General features: G+C 49.1%; 1 long non-coding RNA gene across 2 annotated transcripts; it reads right to left on the reverse strand.

Annotated features, from left to right (window-relative positions):
* Window positions 1-12,325: 12,325 nt before the first annotated feature.
* On the reverse strand, window positions 12,326-13,855 carry LOC115329248. 2 transcript variants are annotated; one of them, XR_005717388.2, is made up of 3 exons: window positions 13,679-13,855; window positions 12,653-12,726; window positions 12,326-12,488 (listed from the first exon to the last, which is right to left on the reverse strand). It is a non-coding gene; the product is annotated as an uncharacterized LOC115329248 (long non-coding RNA). The 2 variants fall into 2 exon arrangements; XR_005717389.3 differs by lacking the exon at window positions 13,679-13,855 and adding an exon at window positions 12,784-12,864.
* Window positions 13,856-21,475: the final 7,620 nt, after the last annotated feature.

Below are 21,475 nucleotides of genomic sequence, written 5' to 3' on the forward strand. Positions count from 1 at the left end.
ACGGCATTTACCACAACCTCCCGACAAAGGCTCGCCCAATCAGTTATTGTCTTACTTGCGATATCAGCCTCCCGCTGAATGACGGCGCACGGCAGGTTCTGGCATCCGGAGGATGATTTTCACGAGTTGGAGAAGCGTCAGGTGGCGATCCTTCGAAAGAGGAACCGCTCCGTACCGAGACCTCGCCCCGGCACTGAACTTTGACCGGCTACCTCCTGGGCACCTCACGAGTCATCCACACACCGCACTCCCCCCCCCCCCCCCCCCCCCTCGGGTAGCCATCCGCAGATCTAGCGCGGACTTGCAGCTTGTCATCGCAGCTTCGCACTCTGGACACGCACGAAAACCCAGGAGCCTGGAGCAGGCCAACACGCTAAAGCAAATTAATTGCTTCAAGAGGGTCTTTCATGGCGCCATGAAGACGGCACAAGTTGAACGCCATGGCACTGCGATGCTCGCCTCTGGAAGAATAAAGCGCCGAATGGGAACTGCGCGCTTCTTTGCATTTATTATTTTTATTTCATCCGCCATTTTATACCTCGTGACACAGTTCTAACAAACTCATTGGTTGAACGGTCGGACCACACCATCGCGTGACAAAACAAACGCCAAACCAGAGTCCTGCCAAACGCATTTCCACAGACGGCATCGTCACAGAGAAGGGAGCAGTCGAACCCAACAACAAAATAAAGTAACAAAGTGAATAAAAAGAAAAAAAAATAAGAAAAGAGCCGTTGGAGTTTCGGACGGCGTCTTTGATGAGAGGAGCTGCTCTGGCCAGGGCGGCCAGAGCAGCCGTGCTGCTCTGGCTGCTCGGAATATTCCTTCATTTGTTTTTTCTTTTTTTACTCTGCAGGGTGCCACAACCCTTATTTGAAGCTGATTTGTTAAATTAATAACAAACAACGCGTTGGAACGGAGGAGGTAGAGAGTCGTGGCGTCAGAATTTGACGTGGTGGAAAAGAAAAGAAAATAACAAATGCACAATACATACCGTATGCCAAGACCGTTATACTCCGCATGCACTTCGCGAGGCCTTTCGACGCCGCCGACAACCGTTAGGCTATTCATTTTGTTTCTTCAGATTTTTATCGTGACGACTACTCCACTGTGCCTCGGAGTCTCCAGCGGTGATCCGGCAGTTTTTAATAATTATTATTATTGCGTTTGAAGGGCACTCTTTCTATGCTGTTTCGTTCCTGACGCCATAAAAATATTCTTTCTGTTTAGATTATAGGCGCGAAAAATCCTCACTGACTGGGGCCTGAGTAACAACTCTGCATTACTCAGGGTCTAGTCCGTGTGGATTTCTCGCGCCTACAATTTAAAAAGAAATAATGGCATACACACACATCACACGCGCACGCACTCAAAGTTGGTCCAGAAGTCCAGTGTCCCCGACGTGTTTGTATCGCTTTCAAAACGATACACTGATACCGCCAAGTGTTCCCCGCCCAGGATTTTCGTGACATTAAATTGTCTACTTGTTGTCTCCCTCACTTCCTCCCTGCCTTGCGGCGCATTTTCTCAAAAGCAGTCTCCCAGGCAGCACACCATTGTTGGACCCCCGTTGGTCCAATGTTGGCAAAAAATGGTTCCTATATTGGTCTGACGTTGGCATTTTCGAAAACCGCTACCCGATCCAATGGTGGTCCAACATTGATGCCGATGTTGGACCGCTGGTTTGCCAACGTTCTAGCCCACGTTGGACCAACGTGGTTTCCGCTTTTTTATCCAATATTGGCATAGAAGTTTCACCGTTGGCTGAACCAACATTGGCATCCAACGCCTTACACACTGGCTCTTCCAGCATTGGCTTAAATAATGGCTATTCCAATATTGGCATCCAGTTTAATACACTGGCAAATTTTTGCATCCATTGTCTATGACATTATTAGATGCTATTTTTCAGCCAGTGTTCTAACCAGTGTCACAAAAACAGTGCAGAGAACCAAGCAAGTATGTTTCCCTTTTTCCTGAAGCACCGTTTTCTTTCTTGTACTAAAATCTAATAAATGCGGCAATTTGATCATATTTGGGCACATTAGAAATCATTAAAGCATGCAAATGAATTGTTCATAACGTTTGACAGTTCATAATTTATTTAGATCGAATAAATATATTTAAAACATTGTGCAACCACGGGGGCCTGGGCAGACTCGGTGGCAGGGTCGGCGGCAGGCTCGGTAGTGGACAGGGCAGAGGGCTGGGCGAGGAAGGGGATACCACACAGGGGCATGACCACAGGATTCTGAAAGAGACAGAAGCGGGGGTTGGATTCAGGTGAAGGGTTTCAGAGGCTCTCAGTCTCTTACGCCTGTCAATAATGAATATCAAAATAAAACAGAGATTCATTTTATATGATAAAGTTCCTTTTCCAGTAATTTATTTTTTATTATTTAGTATATAAAAAACTTAGTACTGCCTTCTAAAATAAATAGATGCGCAGGTAAGACACCGGGCCAGCTTGCTGAAATCAATGTCTCAGCTCAGACTGGGTGAAAGAAAGCACTGTAAAGGCTGGAACGCGCGAGCGTCTTCAGTCGAGGTTTGAGTCCCGTTCAGCTCGTACGCTGGCTTTGACAGTGCTTTTTCTTCCCCCGTCTCGGCTGAGACGCTGTTTCTAGCAAGACGGCCCAGGCGCTTACTATTGTTTTGTTCGTCCGACTTGTCCTTACTCAAAGCTCGATCGATCTAGATTCAAATATTTATAGTGATTAAAAAAAATATTCGAATAGTACGAAGGTTATTTTATCAATTGCTTAGCTCTAATCTTGCAACATCATGGCGTCCCTTAACCTTTCATCTAACTTTAAGAAGTTTTAAGAATTATAATCTCGCCATCTAAGTTCACACCGATATTTCTACACGTAAGAACATGACAGTTGAACAAACTTTTATGCTTAAATCAATCAAGAATTCAAAAAAAAAATTACGCATATAAAATAGCTTGCCGTGTAAAGACAATTAGTGGCAATTACACTCGCAGAGCGCGGTGACATAGCTGACACTCAACTTGCACCCAACAAGCCGAACCTTGTCAAATAAGCACTACTCAACGCTTTGTGGTATTCGGCTTTGGACATACCTGGAGGGCTTTTCACTGCAGCACACATCTGCCGCCAAAATGACAGCCGTATTTTAACAAGAAAAATGAAACAAAAAAACTTCGAGCACAGAAATAACCAATCAGAACGTCTCTCGCGGTCTATTAGAATAAAAAGCACTACAAATAGCGCTGTACAGGGCTTTTCGGGCCGATCGCTGTGGATTCCGCGTTCAACTCGTCGGAGATCCCTGGCACAGAGTGCGACACGGTTCAAACTCATCGGAAAGTGACAAAACGTACATTGCGTAGAAAGAATACCCATCCCCAATGGTTAAAAGGACCTCTCCTTGTCACTCACATGGAAGAGAAAGTGGTCCGTCGTGTCTTCGGTCCGTCGAAGCTAGTGGTCCCATGTATGCCCACAACAAAGGAAGATCACCGGTATGTAGGCGCTGCCGAAAGAATATCCATGGTCTTGGCAATCCGCATGTTGAAGATCGCACTTGGCACTAAGACGAAATGCGCTGCTGGTGATCGGAACTCTAGAACCACCGTTCTTGCCCATGAATGGCGGAGATGCCGAGCCGCTTCGCCCGATGATGCTGCTAAGCAATCGAATGCACTCGGACAACCTGGAAACGGACCCACGGTGTCCTTGTATCAGCATGATTATCTTTCCATTCTTGTTCCTTCGAGGAAAAAGCTATTTCTGCCACAAAAAAAATAAATAAATAAAGATGAAAAAACATGCATAATTTGCGAAGCGCACCTGCCCACTTGCAGTTCGCGGATGCGCGTGTTGGAAATTGAGGAGACCGTCCCCACCGCCTTCCAGTCGTTGCCTTATCGTGTGGCCTTGGTGCTCGCGATCCCACTTTCTGTGTGCTTGTGTGTGCGTGTGTTTCGCGGTCTGGACTCCATCACCCCTAAGCTGAGAGTGCAGAGGAAGCTAAGAAGCTCGGTGAACCAATCTCAGGTTTATTTTTATTCACGTGATCACACTCTCTCCCGTAACCACGCGCAGGGAGCGGTGCAGGTGATGACTGGTCCGGCCGGCGCGTAGCTTCCCCGGCACTGTCAGCTTAGGAATGCGCAGTGTCCTCCTCCCTCAAGGTCGCCGAGTCCGCTTCACCCACAAAGGAGAGATTAGTGACGGCGAGGGGAAAATGGGAGGGGAAGCCGTTCAGGGACGTAATCCGTTTCACCTTCAGTCCGAGCGCAGCGGACGCTAGGAGCCACCTCAGCCAATCCAGCGTTGAGAGAGTGTCATCGGTGTCGTGTGACCTTCAGCTCCCTGTGGCGCTCTGCGCAACCGGCAGGTCACGCGATTTTCTCCCGGCAGTGGATCGGCTGGGATAGCTCGCGGCGTCCACTGCGCTCGGACTGAAGGTGGAACGGAGATATAGTTCCGAGACCGTCGGCGCGACCCCTCCCCTGCATACTTCTCTCTCTCGAATTCTTTCGTTTCTCTCTGCTGGAATTTGCTATCCGGGTTTCCAAAAACCAATGTAGAAGATATTGCTTATACATGATAAACTCTACAGCAAGAGGACGGAGAAGGACTGACAGACAGGAAGCTCTGAAATCAGCTCGGAGCCTAATGTCAAAATTGAAAAGAGACAGTGATAAATCAAATGCGGAAAAAAGCGGCTAGACTCTAAATCAAACCAACATTGTCGTCTGCTATCAGTGCCTTGGCGCCATGTAGGAGGCATTAGGGCTCTTATTGTAGCACCAGTAGTGCCGTAAAGTCATAGAGCCGTCATTGTACAACCACATTTCAGAATAGTGTCTTGTTCCAGTCAATCGCAAAGAAGTTCTTCACCTGACACGAGGTGAAGCCCACAAGCCCGTAGTCAGAGTACGAAGCTTTTCTGTCGAGATCATAAAGTCAACATAATAATCTATTATGGTGACTATAACGCGCACATCGATTCTTCTTTTTTTTTCCCAGTGGGCGGTCCTGATGAGCCCATATCGCTCGCGACTCCTTAGTATGCACAGTGAAGGAGCAAAACATCGCCATTAAGTTCTGTGCGTTGTTATTGTTTTGTTTGCTTTGCAGAAAAGCACCTGAATCGCGCTTTGAAAAAATAACATTAAATTGACAATCGCTCGAGCAATTTCAACTTGTTGAGGTAAAACGAAATTTGCCAAAACCAGCCTATTTCAACATGCTTCCACTATTAAGCCAATGGTGTTGTGAGACTAACACATTTTGACCATTATATGCCACTGTGTTTTTGAAATGGCGATGAGCGAATGGTACTAACAGGACAACAGTAACCATTATAAGCTCGTGTTTATCCAACATTGGCAAGCCAATGCTGCTGACAAGCCAACAGTGTCCATTTTCAGTCCCCATCAAATATTGGAATGCCAACGGCACGGACAGGCCAACGTTGACCATTTTATTCCAGTGTTCATCCAATGTTAGCAAGCCAAGGGTACTCAAAGGGTAACATTGTCCGGTTTACGCCACTATTCATCCAATATTCACAAGCCAATGGAGCTGACAGGCCAAGATTGCCCATTTTATACCAGTGTTCATCCAATATTCGCGACCCAATGGAACTGACAGGCCAACATTGTCCATTTTATGCCAGTGTTCATCCAATATTCGTAAGCCAATAGAACTGTCAGGCCAACATTGTCCATGTTTTGCCAGTGTTCATCCAATATTCGCAAGTGAATGGAACTGACAGGCCAAGATTGCCCATTTTATGCCAATGTGCTTCCAATATTGGTTGGTCATTGGAGAAGCTGGGCCATCACTGAAGATGCTATATAATGGCATAGACAATATTGGGTGCAGATTGGCTAAAGTGGACCATCATTGGACCATTTTTTGCCAATGCTCTTCCAATATTGGCCCAACGCCTTGTGCTGCCTGGGCTATGGTCCAGCAGTGGCAGCGTTGTTCTCGTGTCTTCTCGTTGGGTGCTGTATTTCACGCATGCACATAAAAGATGCGAATAATGAAGCTAAATAATCGTACTAGTCAATTATTGGACTAATTTTATTGGACTAATTGTATCCACAAACCAATCCGACCATGAACTAAACTTTTTTATCTTTTTTTTTTATACGTGGTGCAAAGTAATCCCGCCCCGTATTTTTATGGCGTCAGGAACGAAGCAGCATACGAAAAGTGCCCTTCAAACGACAATAATAATAATTATTAAAAACTGCCGAATCTCCACTGGAGACTCCGAGGCACAGTGCAGTAGTCGTCACGATAAAAAATCTAAAGAAACAAAATAAATAGCCTAACGGTCGTCTGCGGCGTCATAAGGCCGCGCCAAGTGCGGAGTATAACGGTCTTGGCATACGGTATGTATTGTGCATTCGTTATTTTCTTCTCTTTTCTACCACGTCAAATTCTGACGCCACGACTCTCTACTTCCTCCGTTCCAACGCGTTGTTTGTTATTAATTTAACGAATCAGCTTCAAATAGGGGTTGTGGCACCCCTGCAAAGTAAAAAAAAAAAAAAAACTTGAAATATTCCCAGCAGCCAGAGCAGCTCCTCTCATCAAAGACGCCGTCCGAAACTCCAACGGCTCCTTTCTTGATTTTTTTTTCTTTTTATTAACTTTGTTACTACATTTTGTTGTTGGGTTCGACTGCTCCCTTCTCTGTGACGATGCCGTCTGTGGAAATGCGTTTGGCAGGACTCTGGTTTGGCGTTTGTTTTGTCACGCGATGGTGTGGTCCGACCGTTCAACCAATGAGTTTGTTAGAACTGTGTCACGAGGTATAAAATGGCGGATGAAATAAAAATAATAAATGCAAAGAAGCGCGCAGTTCCCCCTCGGCGCTTTATTCTTCCAGAGGCGAGCATCGCAGTGCCATGGCGTTCAACTTGTGCCGTCTTCATGGCGCCATGAAAGACCCTCTTGAAGCAATTAATTTGCTTCAGCGCGTTGGCCTGCTCCTGGCTCCTGGGTTTTCGTGCGTGTCCAGAGTGCGAAGCTGCGATGACAAGCTGCAAGTCCGCGCTAGATCTGCGGATGGCTACCCGGGGGGGGGGGGGGGGGGAGTGCGGTGTGTGGATGACTCGTGAGGTGCCCAGGAGGAAGCCGGTCAAAGTTCAGTGCCGGGGCGAGGTCTCGGTACGGAGCGGTTCCTTTTTCGAAGGATCGCCACCTGACGCTTCTCCAACTCGTGAAAATCATCCTCCGGATGCCAGAACCTACCGTGCGCCGTCATTCAGCGGGAGGCTGATATCGCAAGTAAGACAATAACTGATTGGGCGAGCCTTTGTCGGGAGGTTGTGGTAAATGCCGTCTTTAAGCATTCTGACATGATTGGTGGCGAAAGCGTGACTGTAGAACTAGACGAGAGTATGTTGGGTCGGCACAAGTACCATCGCGGGTGTTTAAGGCCTGGCCAGTGGGTTTTCGGCGGTGTGGCGCGTTGCAGCGGGTGCAGCTTTCTTGTTCCCGTGGAAACCCGTGACGCTAAAACCGTGCAAGGGCTAATAGCCGAGTGGGTCCGCCCTGAAACAAGAATAGACCCTTTCCGAAATTCAGTCTGGCCACTTTGATCACTATCATCACCATCTGAAAAATGGTATATGTGCCATACGAATGGCGGCTTTCTAATTACTGATGAAGGAACATGTTGAAGATACTTCTAAGCTGAGGATTCGAGGCCTATACATTCTAGACGTTAGCACGTTGCGAAACCGGAATCGAATGCAAGCGCTGCGTAAGTGTTCATTTCTCTAGTTCGAGCCCAGTGAACCTGTTAGTGGCACAAAATCGACTTCGAAACCCCTTGACTTGGCGCTTCGTTCTGACTGGTTGCATCGTTGTGTAAATCGACACTGGAAGAGATGATCCAGAAAAACCTGTATAGCAAAAAGTTTATTCTCGTCTGCCGTTGACATGCAAAAGTGACGGTGCCCGATAAAATACTGCAGGCTACGGGTTCATTGCCGCCATTCGTATGGCAAAAGTTAAACCGCCATTTCATCCACCAGATGGCACTGAATTTCGGAAAGGGTCTATAATCACTGATTGTTGGGCTGGCTATCGCAAGCTTGCAGATGACGCTCGCTTCAGGCACCTCACCGTCAGCCACAAGCTGCACTTTGTCGACGCGAACACTGGTGCGCACACCAATACGGTGGATTGCACCTGGGCCCACCTCAAAAACTCTCTTCCATCTGGACGGCGCGAGAGCCACCATTTCACTGGTCACCTTGCAAAGTTTATGTTTTGGAGGAGAGAACACTAATAGATTCCAGTCGTCCGTCGCCGCGGCCGCCAAAATCTAGAGCCCCGACGCAGACAGGGTGAGGATTCTGACGGCCCCGGTGACTTCGAGTGATCCGCTGCGCTGAGCCCGCCACCTGCCTGCATGCATAAAGACGACTTATGCGCCAACCGCTCGTCAAGTGCTCGTTACGTCAGTTATAGGTTCTGGGAGCAGTCTAAACGGTCCTTTTCAGGGCCCCCATATTTTGCAAACGGAGCTGTGTTTTGAATGCGGCACCCCGTGTCTCTGTAAAAAGTTCACAGGAAAGGCCCTGCAAACATATGTGGTCCCCAACTTGGATATCGGGTGTTATGATTCAAATAAAAATTGTTCTTGCTTATTTCGCGCCTTTGATCCGAATAAATGCCGCAGTTGCAGTCGTCCCGCGGTGCTGTTGCTCGCCCATTTGCCGTCGGCGTGCCTCAGCTTCGGCGTCTTTGCTAGCGGCGCACCGGCGAAGGCGGCCTTTGATCCGAATAAATGCCGCCGTTGCAGTCGCCCCGCGGTGTTGTTGCTTGCTCGATCGCCGTCGGCGTGTCTTAGCTTCGTCGTCTTTGCTAGCGGCGCACCGGCGGAGGCGGTTGATCTGACACACCGCGTTCGGCTGTGGCTAGCAGACGGCGTTCGGAAAATGGCGTCAGCTGTTGCTGGCTTCACGCGGCGGTACCGTGCTCGCTTCTATTCATTCGGCGTTCGTTGCCATGGTGACGGCGAGGAAAGCAGACGAACTTTTTGATGCGGAAGAACGCTGCGGCGCAGCGATACCAGGTGCGTTCTAAGGCCCTTCCCGCATGCGTTTCAATGGGCGGAAGGCGAGCAAAAAGAGTTCGAAATAAGGACTTAACGCAGAATGCTGCATTTCTCCAGCACCTCATCATTTGACGAGCCTTGCACGAAAAGCATGTTTTTAGACCGGAGTTTGGAGATAGTTTTTTTTACAACAACATGGGTCTAAAGTATCAATGTGCCGCTTCGCCTTGTCTTCCGGCGTGTGCAACTTGAGAAGCCAGACGTGGCTCATCTGGAAAGCGCCCAGACCAGCCACGCCCGGCAGAACGCCCACCTTGTTCAACGGCTGTCGGAAGTCCTCAATCCGATACGGTCAACCTTGCAGGTCGGCGTGAAGTATCACGCTGAGCTTTGCAGCACCTCCGGTGGGTAGTGCAGGCAGTTGCAGACGGTAATCTTTAGGCAAAAAGTTAACACTCGTTTCACCGAGGCCGATCACGGCCGCCGCCGCTTGAGGGGAGCGATTCATGAGCACGTCCGCTCAGGCTGATAGCCCCCCCAAAAAAGAGCTACGAGCACATTGCTTCCAAAACCGCTTAAATCGTCTTAGTTGTGCGTGTGTGTGTGTGTTCAATTCAGATCACGTGATGTCCCGCGCGCTACTTGGCTTTTGTGATACGGTTAAAAACAGGATGCGTCGTTGCCGCAGGTCATGTGTCCATGGTCGTGTGACGCTGCTCGTCTTCCTATCACGTGATTTCGCGCGGGCGATTCAAACGGTGTTCGCTGCCTCGTCGCCTTGAGGCCGCGAGACCCATTACTGTCACATGTTCAAAGCCCAGGAGGGCGGAGCCAAACCCGATCCGACCAATCACAACGCAGCAGGGCGGGGCCAAGCCCAATCCGACCAGTCACAGAGCAGTAGGGCGGGGCCCCATCCCTCTCTTCCATCACAGTGACCAATGACAGGCCGTTGGCATGGATGGCCCCGCCCACCGTGCATTAGCCAGTGACCAATCGGAGCTCATCGAGGTCCCGCCCTCGATTCACGTACGCGGTCACGTAGCGGCGCGTGCCACGTACGCGACACTTAGCCTGTAATCACCAGGTGTTAACAGCCGATGTTACCAGTCACGACAGAGGGAGCTCACGTGATGTCACATAGCGTTCGTGTTGAATCCGACAGAGGGCGCTACGCCGCGCTCACATGACGGTCACGTGACATTATTTGAATCGCTGCGCGGTAAACGACTTTTATTCGCTAAAAAAGGCTCTGCGGCGGCTTGGAATCGACCTTGTGCGCAGCAGCCCAACAGTGTACCCCCTGAGTTAGAAGCACATTGCTTCCTAGAGGGCTTATCTCGTCTTAGTTGTCCGTGTGTGCAAATCAGATCACGTGTTTTCCCGCTACTTGGCTTTTGTAATATCGGTAAAAAATAAACCCCACAGGATATGAATGCGTCATATCGCAGGTCATGTGACGATGTCGTTATCCGTATCTCGCGCAAGTCAAATCACGTGTTAAAGCTGTCCTGCTACTCGGTTTATGCAATCTGGTCTTCGACCCGCTAAATTTGGGCGTCATGTGACGGTCCCAAAGGGCACCAGCTGGGTCTGCTCAATTGGGGGGTGAGGTGACGGTAAAATTTTGGAGCTCGCGGATCGTGATATATCTTGGTCCAGCGTAAAGCCTTAAACTAGCACTGCTAAAATTTGGGGCCAGCCCGTAAAACGTTGTAAAGACCCAGCGAATTTCGGGAATAGGCGCCATCTAGTGTTCAAACTGTGAAGTGGTCCTCGTTAACATTGAGTGCCATCTGGTGGAAAAAGCTCCGACCTGCTATAAATTTTGGGCGTCATGTGATGGTCCCAATTAGCACCAGCTGGGTGCCGCTAAATTTGGGGTGAGGTCAAGGCAAAAGTTTGAAGCTGGCGGACCGTGTTAATTGTTGGGCTAACGTAAAGCTTTGAAGTGAACTTCCGTAATTTTGCGAGCCAGCGCAAAGTCTTGAAGCACACAAACCATGCCGGACCCAGTGATTTTTTTTTTTTTAATTTTTTGGATAGACATTATCTAGTGTTAGAGCTTTGAAGAGTTAAATGTTAAAATTGCTGACATCTAGTGGTAAAAGCTTCGACCCGCTAAATTTGAACGTCATCTGAAGATTCCCTTAGCACCAGCCGGGTGGCGCTAAATTTTTGACTGGGGTCCCACGGTAAAACTTTGAAGTTCACAGGCCGTGCTGCATCTTCGCCCCAGCGTAAAGCATTCAAGTGGCCCTGCTAAATATCGGGTTCCAGCGTAAACTTTGAAAAGCTCACAGACCGTGCTGGACCCAGTGAATTTCGGTATAGACGTCATCTAGGGTTACAACTTCGAAGCGCTCATCGCTAAAATTGCTCACATCTGGTGGTAGAAGCTTCGACCCGGTAAATTTGGGCGTTACGTGATGGTTCCTTAGCACATGTGGCAAGCTGTATCCATCTAATTTTGAGGGATGACGGTAAAATTTTGAAGCTCACGGACCGTGATACGTTCAGACCCAGCGTAAAGTTTTGAAGTAGCACTGCCATATTTTCGGGCTAGAGGAGTGGGTGTGACCTTGCGACATCTTTTGCGGAAAAGGTGAATTTCTTGCATTTCTAAGGTGTGCTCATCCGTATTTTCACGCTGGCGCAAGTCCGGACTTTGTGCGTGTGAGTTGCCAATTCCGCTTGTACATGGCACGCAACTGAATCCCTTAGCTGGCGTGAACGTTTAGTATTATCGCGCGACATCTGTCGCAAAATTTAGCGTCAGCTTAGTAGATGGCGTCAACTCTCTCTCGCGCGCGCATGATATCTCTCGATAATTTTAGCGTCATCTGTCTGCTGAACGGAGCAGTGTGGGAAATGGAACGGAGCGTGGGCGCATCCGTACGCTCTAAAGAAGAGACTAATATGGTGTTTAATTTTTTTTTTTATTCTCGTTCGCTCTTAGAGCACGCACACGTATAAATTCAGACTCGGCGTTTAAATTCACTCTACGCAACAAAGACATAATTGGAAATACTTTGCACAAAAAATGTATACAAAAGAAGCAGTTTCAAGACAAATCCGAGGCAAAAAGTTGTGAAATGTCATCTCACGAGCAACGCGCGCCAGACAGTCCAAATATATTTACGAGGTCAGGATCTTCGACGAGGAGAGATCGCTCGCTTCCTTACACTATCGGATTATAGAAAAAAAATGTACAACAATACAAGATGTTTCAAGACACACCGACGGCAAAACGTTTGGGAAATGACATCTCGCGAGCAATGCGGTACACAGTCTAAAAACTAATCACAAAGTCAGGGCGTGCGATGAGGATATGAAGATCGCTTGCTTCCGGGAACGCTCTTTTGGCAGGCGCAGCTTTGTGGGGGATCCTGTCCAGCCTGGACCGACAGATGTCATACCGAATGCTGTAACGAAAATCCGATAGGGCGTGCAAGTTGATCGGCTTTTCTTTTACCCACACAAACACATTGACATTTTTCCGCCCTTTTTCCAACCAATGTCGGCGAACACGTTTCTGCCAAGTCATCCTTTAGGTACAACAGCATAACGTTCTACACGGATTTCTCACCGTTGAGGAGGTGACACGAAGTATCAGCTGTTATTCGCTGTCCACATAGTCATCCTCCACACCACTATCGTCATCTGAAAAAAGAAAAAGTAAAGTGGATGAAGCTATCAAGCTGTACATACGTGACTCACCAGTCCGCACTGGCAGCAGGTGCTCAGCCGCTGTCAGATGATCGCGCACAAATTTTCGCACCTCATGCGTCGCCTCGGCCGCTCCGGCAGCCTCGCGGGATCCACCCAACCCATCCCAAAACTGTAAAGTCCGGAAGCGGGCCGTCAATTGTTGTACAAGGTCAGAGGGTGAAAAATACGATAGAAGCATCCCGCAAGGGCAGATATGCTCACCGAAGGCGACCGCAAGGGTCGCCGACATTTGCATCGCCAAGTATGCAAATAGAGGTGGTTCTATATCTCTCCCCGGATCGACTTCCTCCTCGTCCCAGTTTCCTCCTTCACCCGTGCCGTAGTCGTGGAGGAGTTGCGGATTGACAAACGCAATGATGTCCTCCAAAGACCGAGGGTTTCTTTGCCGAAAACGCTCGATGAAGTGAGAAAGTACAATATCAAGGGCTCGGTGTCCCTCCTCTGCCATCTTTAAAACGATGCGGTAGTTATGAGGCTGCCTTTGGGTAGTGCGACCGCGAGTCAGTTTCTACCCCTATTTAATACAAACCTTTTCCTTGGGTGCAAGACGTGCTTCTTGGAAGTACATGCAAATGAGATCCAGATAGTTAACATCGCATGAAGGTTGTTAACGTCTCACACGACTGCAACAAGCGCCCGTCGAGGAAGCGCGCGCGCGGTATATCCCTGGCTAATAGGACTTTTTTTGTTTCGATATCTGAAAAGCTCACCGATACAAGTCCTACGATACTGCCAGTAAGCAACCAAAACAAGACAGTGGCTGAAAAGAAGCAAAAACCACTCAAACCCCAGCTCTGGGGAAACCCAAAAACGTAGTAGACGACGTGAAACTCTTTGTCGGACATTTCTCTTCTAAATCTCAACAATTTGCGAATATACGTACTTTTGGCCGATTTAGAGGATCCAATCATCGTGATTGACGCCGGCGTTTGGAAACGAAATTTGTCCAGGCCCGAAGACATGTCGGTGCATGCTACACTCGTAGACGAGTGAAAAGAAGGCATCGCGACGCAGACACGTTTCCAAGTACTCGCGCGAAGCACATTCCCGCGCGGCGGGATACTCGCGCGGCCTTTGCTTCACGATAAATGCTCACACGCGTCGCAACAGTGCGGTTTATAGTGGCGCCCGAACATATACCCAAATCACAATGTGTACCCAACGAAGGATAACCGATAAAAAGAAAAAGCGGATGCTCCCCAAGCTCGGAGCTGACCGCGCGATAACAGGAGCACTCGCGCGGCTTTTGCTTCACGATGAAGGCTCACACGCGTCGCAACAGTGCGGTTTATAGCGACGCCCGAACGTATATCCAAATCACAATGTTTACCCAAGCACGTACCTAACAGGAACAAGTCTAGACATGTTTGGTCGCCTATCGAAAGCTCGGAATGTGACTTTTTTATGTTCAAATTAAATAGGTTGTGTTGACAACACTACGTGAGGGCGAAAGGAGTGTAAAGGTGCGAGTCCCGTAAGCTAACCTACGAGTTGTACGTTCAATCTCTCGAGCAACAAACTCTGCACAAGATCACGCAGCGGACTATCGCTCGTAAGATGTGCGAGAACAAGACTGCTGTTATGGAGAAGATAGGACTCAATCCGTCTGACAAAAAGCGCTTCATCGACTCTGACGGCGTTGTATCGGTGAGCTTTTCAGATATCGAAACAAAAAAAAGTCCTATTAGCCAGGGATATATCGCGCGCGCACTTCCTCGACGGGCGATTGTTGCAGACGTGTGAGACGACAACCTTCATGCGATGTTAACTATCTGGATCTCATTTGCATGTACTTCCAAGACGCACGTCTTGCACCTAAGGAAAAGGTTTGTATTAAATAGGGGTAGAAACTAACTCGCGGTCGCACTACCCAAAGGCAGCCTCACAACTACCCCATAGTTTTAAAGATGGCAGAGGAGGGACAGCGAGTCTTTGATGTTGTACATTCTCACTTCATCGCGTGTTTTCGGCAAAGAAACCCTCGGTCTTTGGAGCACATCATTGCGTTTGTCTATCCGCAACTCCTCCACTACTACGGCTCGGGTGAAGGAGAAAACTGGGACGAGGAAGAAGTTGATCCCGGGAGAGATATACAACCACCTCTATTTGCATACTTGGCGATGCAAATGTAGGTGACCCTTGCGGTCGCCTTCGGTGAGCATATCTGCCCTTGCGGGATGCTCCTATCGTATTTTTCACCCTCTGACATTGTACAACAATTGACGGCCCGCTTCCGGACTTTACAGTTTTGGGCTGGGTTGGGTGGATCCCGCTAGGCTGCCGGGGCGGCCGAGGCGACGCATCAGGTGCGAGAATTTGTACGGGATCATCTGATAGCGCCTGAGCACCTGCTGCCACTGCGGACTGGTGAGTCACGTATGTACAGCTTGATAGCTTCATCCACTTTTCTTTTTCTTTTTCAGATGACGATAGTGGTGCGGAGGATGACTATGTGGACAGCGAATAACAGCTGATACTTCGTGTCACCTCCTCATCGGTGAGAAATCCGTATAGAACGTTATGCTGTGGTACCTAAAGGATGACTTGGCAGAAACGCGTTCGCCGACATTGGTTGGAAAAAGGGCGGAAAAATGTCAATGCGTTCGGTGGGTAAAAGAAAAGCCGATCTACTTGCACGCCCTATCGGATTTTCTTTACAGCTTTCGGTATGCCATCTGTCAGTCCAGGCTGGAGAGGATCCCCCACAAAGCTGCGCCCGCCAAAAGAGCGTTCCGGGAAGCAAGCCATCTTTATATCCTCATCGCACGCCCTGACTTTGTGAATAGTTTTTAGACTGTGTACCGCATTCCTCGCGAGATGTCATTTCCCAAACTTTTTGCCGTCGGTGTGTCTTGAAATATCTTGTATTTTTGTACTTTTTTTTCTTCTATGATCCGATAGTGTACGGAAGCGAGCGATCTCTCTCATCGTCGAAGATCCTGACCTCGTAAATGTTTTTGGACTGTCTCGCGCGCGTTGCTCTTGAGATGTCATTTCACAACTTTTTTGCCTCGGATTTGTCTTTAAACTGCTTCTGTTGTACATTTTTTGTGTAAAGTATTTCCAATGATGTCTTTGTTGTGTAGAGTGAATTTAAACGCCGAGTCTGAATATATAAGTGTGCGTGCTCTTAGAGCGAACGAGAATAAAAAAAAATGAAACACCATATCAGTCTCGTCTTTAGCGCGTGTGGAAGCGCCCACGCTCCGTTCCATTTCCCACACTGCTCCGTTCAGCAGACAGATGACGCTAAAATTATCGAGAGATATCATGCGCGCGAGAGAGAGAGTGGAGGCCATCTACTAAGCTAAATTTTGCGAGAGATGTCGCGCGATAATGCTAAACGTTCACGCCAGCTAAGGGATTCACGTACGCGCCATGTACAAACGGAATTGGCAACTCATCCACACAAAGTCCGGACTTGCACCAGCGTGAAAATACGGATGAGCACAACTTAGAAATACAAGCAATTTACCTTTTCCGCAAAAGATGTCGCAAGGTCACATCCACTCCGCTAGCCCGAAAATATGGCAGTGCTATTTCAAAACTTTACGCTGGGCTTGAACTTAGCACGGTTCGTGAGCTTCAAAATTTTACCGTCACCCCTCAAAATTAGATGGATGCAGCTTGCCACATGTGCTAAGGAACCATCACGTAACGCCCAAATTTACCGGGTTGAAGCTTCTACCACCAGATGTGAGCAATTTTAGCGATGAGCGCTTCGAAGTTCTAACCCTAGATGACGTCTATCCCAAAATTCACTGGGTCCAGCACGGTCTGTGAGCTTCTCAAAGTTTTCGCTGGAACCCGATATTTAGCAGGACCACTTGAATGCTTTACGCTGGGGCGAAGATGTAGCACGGCTTGTGAACTTTAACGTTTTACCGTGGGACCCCAGTCAAAAATTTAGCGGCACCCAGCTGGTGCTAAGGGTATCTCCAGATGACGTCCAAATTTAGCGGGTCGAAGCTTTTACCACCAGATGTCAGCAATTTTAGCATTTAACTCTTCAAAGCTCTAACACTAAATGGTGTCTATCCAAAAAATTAAAAAAAATAAATCACTGGGTCCGGCATGGTTTGTGTGCTTCAAGACTTTGCGCTGGCCCGCAAAATTACGCAAGTTCACTTCAAAGCTTTACGTTGGCCCAACAAATAACACGGTCCGCCAGCTTCAAAGTTTTGCCGTGACCTCACCCCAAATTTAGCGGCACCCAGCTGGTGCTAATTGGGACCATCACATGACGCCCAAAATTTATAGCAGGTCGAAGCTTTTACAACCAGATGGCACTCAATTTTAACGCGGACCACTTCACAGTTTGAACACTAGATGGCGCCTATTTTCGAAATTCGCTGGGTCTTTACAAAGTTTTACGGGCTGGCCCCAAATTTTAGCAGTGCTAGTTTAAAGCTTTACGCTGGACCAAGATATATCACGATCCGCGAGCTCCAAATTTTTACCGTCACCTCATCCCCCAATTGAGCAGACCCAGCTGGTGCCCTTTGGGACCGTCACATGACGCCCAAATTTAGCGGGTTGAAGACCAGATTGCATAAACCGAGTAGCAGGACAGCTTTAACACGTGATCTGACTTGCGCGAAATACGGATAACGACATCGTCACAAGACCTGCGATATGACGCATTCATATCCTGTGGGGTTTATTTTTTACCCATATTAGAAAAGCCAAGTAGATGGAAAACACGTCATCTGATTTGCACACACGGACAACTAAGACGAGACAAGCCCTCTAGGAAGCAATGTGCTTCTAGGTCAGGGGGGTAGAGTGTCGTGCTGCAGTGCACAATGTCGATTCCCAGCCGCCGCAGAGCCTTTTTTAGCGAATCAAAATCGTTTACCGCGCAGCGATTCAAATAATGTCACGTGACCGCCATGTGAGCGCGGCGTAGCGCCCTTTTTTCGGATTCAACATGAACGCTATGTGACATCACGTGAGCTCCCTCTGTCGAATGCAACTCAAACCCGGGGAAAACACGAACGCTGCGAGGACTAGGGTGCCTGCATGTCTGTCTGTCTCAGGGGGAAGACATCCATTGTTGCACTGAATGTGCCAGCGCGTGACGCTCTCGCGCACTCGGTGCATGACTTGGGCGGTAAAATGGCGTCTATGCATTAGCCAAAGCTACACGCTCGAGCTGAGTGACACCGGATTGCGCGCACTTCAAAAGGTATGAAAAACAATTGAGCGGAAAAATGGCTGAGATGTCACCACTCAAGCAAAGGCGCGCGTGTGTATGAAGGCACTCTAGCGAGGACATCATGTGAGCGCCCTCTGTCGGATGCAACTCGAACCCGGGGAAAATCACGTGGTTAACATCACGTAATGGGAGCCGTGGTGACGACATCTCTGATACGTGTCTTTCCCACGCTGCTGACACGCGCCGCGTACGTGACTGATAACATCGGCTGTTAACACCTGGTGAGTACAGGCTAAAGGCTCTGTTATACTCCAACGTAACGCGTGCGCGCGTGCGAGCGCGTCACAGCGACGTCTCCGGCGTCGTGGCGTAACCGACGCAACCGGCGGCGTTCGACGCAGCCTGACCGCCTCGACGCCAAAATGGAGCATGCCGTATTCCGCGCCGGCCGCGCCAGCGACGCCGGACAAGGATGCATCACGCGCTGGCTTCCGGCAGCCCTCGCGCCTGAAGCGCGGCGAATACGAGCAATAGCAGACGACGGGAGCACCACTCCGTGTGGCGTCATGTTTGAAAAATCGGACTCGGTCGGTCGAGAAGCTCATATAGGGAATTCGTCCTCACCCGTGTGTCTACGTCACGAGGAAGCTTGAGTACCGTAGACCGTGCGCTTGTCAATGGAGTACCGTATGTACATTGACCGCCTACGCTTGCGGCGCAGGTGGTGCACCGACAGAACAAGCGCGAGTTTTCGTCGTGAAAGGTGCATCTACGCCATCGCTCGAGGTTGGCGCTCAAGAAGCGCGAGAATTTTCGTCTGCTATTCGAAACGAAAAGAAACCGGAAGTGGCGCCTTCTCGCAGGAAACGTGTCCTCATGGTCAGATTCTGCGCATGCGTCGCGCCAGCGGCCCACCGACGCGCGCCGCGGGAGCCGCTAGGGCCGCCGGAATATAAAGTGGGCGAATTTTAGACAAGCGCGGCGTGACTGACGTGACGTAGCCGACTTCGGCTAGCGTTCGCCCTCGCGTGCGTTACGTCGGAGTATAACAGAGCCTTAAGTGTCGCGTACGTGGCACGCGCCGCCTACGTGACCTCACACCTATACCGCGTACGTGACTCGAGGGCGGGACCTCGATCAGCTCCGATTGGTCACTGGCTAATGCCCTGTGGGCGGGGCCATCCATGCCAACGGCCTGTCATTGGTCACTGGGATAGGAGAGAGGGAAGGGGCCCCGCCCTACTGCTCTGTGGCTGGTCGGATTGGGCTTGGCCCCGCCTTGCTGCGTTGTGATTGGTCGGATCGGGTTTGGCTCCGCCCTCCAGGGCTTAAAACATGTGACTCTCATGGGGCTCGCGGCCACGAGGCGACGATGCCGCGAACACCGCTTGAATCGCGCATGCGAAATCACGTGATAGGAAGACGAGCAACGTCACACGACCATGGACACATGACCTGCGGCAATGACGCATCCTGTTTTTAACCGTATTACAAAGGCCAAGTAACGCGCGGAATATCACGTGATCTGAATTACACACACACACACACACACACACGAACAACTAAGACGACTTCAGCGGTCTCGGAAGCAATGTGCTCGTAGCTCAGGGGGTAGAGTGTCGGGCCTATGTGCACGAAGTAGCGAGCTCGATTCCCAGCCGGCCGAGGGGCATTTACCGCGCAGCGATTCAGATTCAAAACACCGTGACCGTCATGTGACCGCAGTGCAGCGCCCTCTTTCGGATGCAGCACGAATCCTGTGTGACATCACGTGAGCGCCCTCTGTCGGACGGAGCTCGAACCCTGTGACATCACACGTGAGACGCCCTGAGCGCCACAATTCGAGTCCTATAGACCTTTTCAGCCTCCGTCGCATGGGCGCTGCCATCTTGGAATCACGTGACGCGGCCGCCATAAGGTGGCTTCAACTCGTCGCTCCACTCTCCCCTCCGCGCCTTGCCGAAGGCTTTGCATTCGCGTTTTTCGTCGTTTTTTACCGCGTCTCGCGCCTTATTGTAAATCGCCGCCCAATGCTTAGATTTACAACTTATTTGCATCCCATAATAATGTGCACGAGGACATCTGCAGTTAATTTTGTAACAGATTAGTACTATTTCAACCGCCGGCGTACCGGATATACGTGTGAGAAGGGAGCAGGTACAGGAACCAGCGTCAGCCCTGGCGCATATTGAGCCCAATTATTTATGACAACTGAAGTTTGCTCAATGATAGTGGTGGCATATTCGAAATAAGTATAGTGCAATGAATATATATAACCGCGCCCTTAGGATCGTAAAAAATGTGACCAAAATACTCAGCATATAAAGCTACGTGTGTTTAATGAAAGTCTCCTGCCATTCCTTCATAACAAATTTAGAATGCTCCTAGTTGCTTTTGATTATATAGGATATATAAGAGATATAATTGACGAACCTTTAACTCACATTTTATCTGATGCTCGGGAAAATGGTAACGTCCACATCAAGCAATTTGTTTGTTCACGACATTACTCCTAAATCTCCTATACGTTCTTAATGGTTTTTGCAATAGAAACGTTTGCTTGATTCATTTATGAATTTAGAGGAACTGCACCATGTTCGGTCCCATATCTGCAGTCATTAAAGGGACACTGACAGGGTATTTATGCTCGCCGAGGTTGTTAGTTGTACGTGACATATGAGGGCTCAACTACCCAGAACAGAATTTGCGGCTCGAAATTCGGTTTCTTTCCGCCCGAAAACCGCCGATCAAGAACTGGCCGGTTCGAGTCTCGCTCACTCTCTTTTCCGCGGTCACGGGCCATTTTCTAAGGAATCGATGCGACCACCAAATTTAATCAAAGTCGTGGGTCACTGAAGGCACACACTCAATATTAAAAATAGAAAAAAAATATGAAACCCATTTTTTGTGGCTTCTAAAAAGCTGCAAATACGTTGATTGAAAAAAAAAAGTTCCACAGACAACCGGAAGCATTCTGTGCGTTCGTCGTTTCGCGTATCGTGGGACTCGCGGGGACGGCGATGGCAGCGGACGACGGCCGTGGGACCTCTATTTCAGAACTGTCGTTCGCGGTACCGGCGAATTCTGTCTACCGTTAAAAGAGAAATTTGGGACTGATCAAAAGAATTGGTATTCATCCCGTACGACACGCCCGGCCACCAAGCCGATTTGCACGAAGACGTCGCCGAGCCGTCGCTCCCTTCTCGTGGCTGAAGACAACGCTCGCGCAAACGTCAAGCACGACGTGTCTACTTCGAGTTGAATATGCACGCGTACGATTTCTTTCCTAGGTGCGAATGTCCCCAAAGCGTGGTGCTTCCCGACTTCGACCCGGGAGTGCTTTTGCTAAAGAAAAATCGACAGCAAACTTTCAAACTTAGAGTTTACCGGCTGAATTATTACTAAGGAAAGAGATCCACCAGAAACGAGATGCCCCAGTAGCTCAGTGGGAAAGACGTCCGCTTCACACACCGAAGGTCCGGGTTCGATCCCCCGTGATTTTTTTTTTTTTTTTGCAAACAA

Source organism: Ixodes scapularis, unplaced genomic scaffold (assembly GCF_016920785.2).
Source record: "Ixodes scapularis isolate PalLabHiFi unplaced genomic scaffold, ASM1692078v2 PGA_scaffold12__126_contigs__length_90152505, whole genome shotgun sequence".
NCBI lineage: Eukaryota > Metazoa > Arthropoda > Arachnida > Ixodida > Ixodidae > Ixodes > Ixodes scapularis.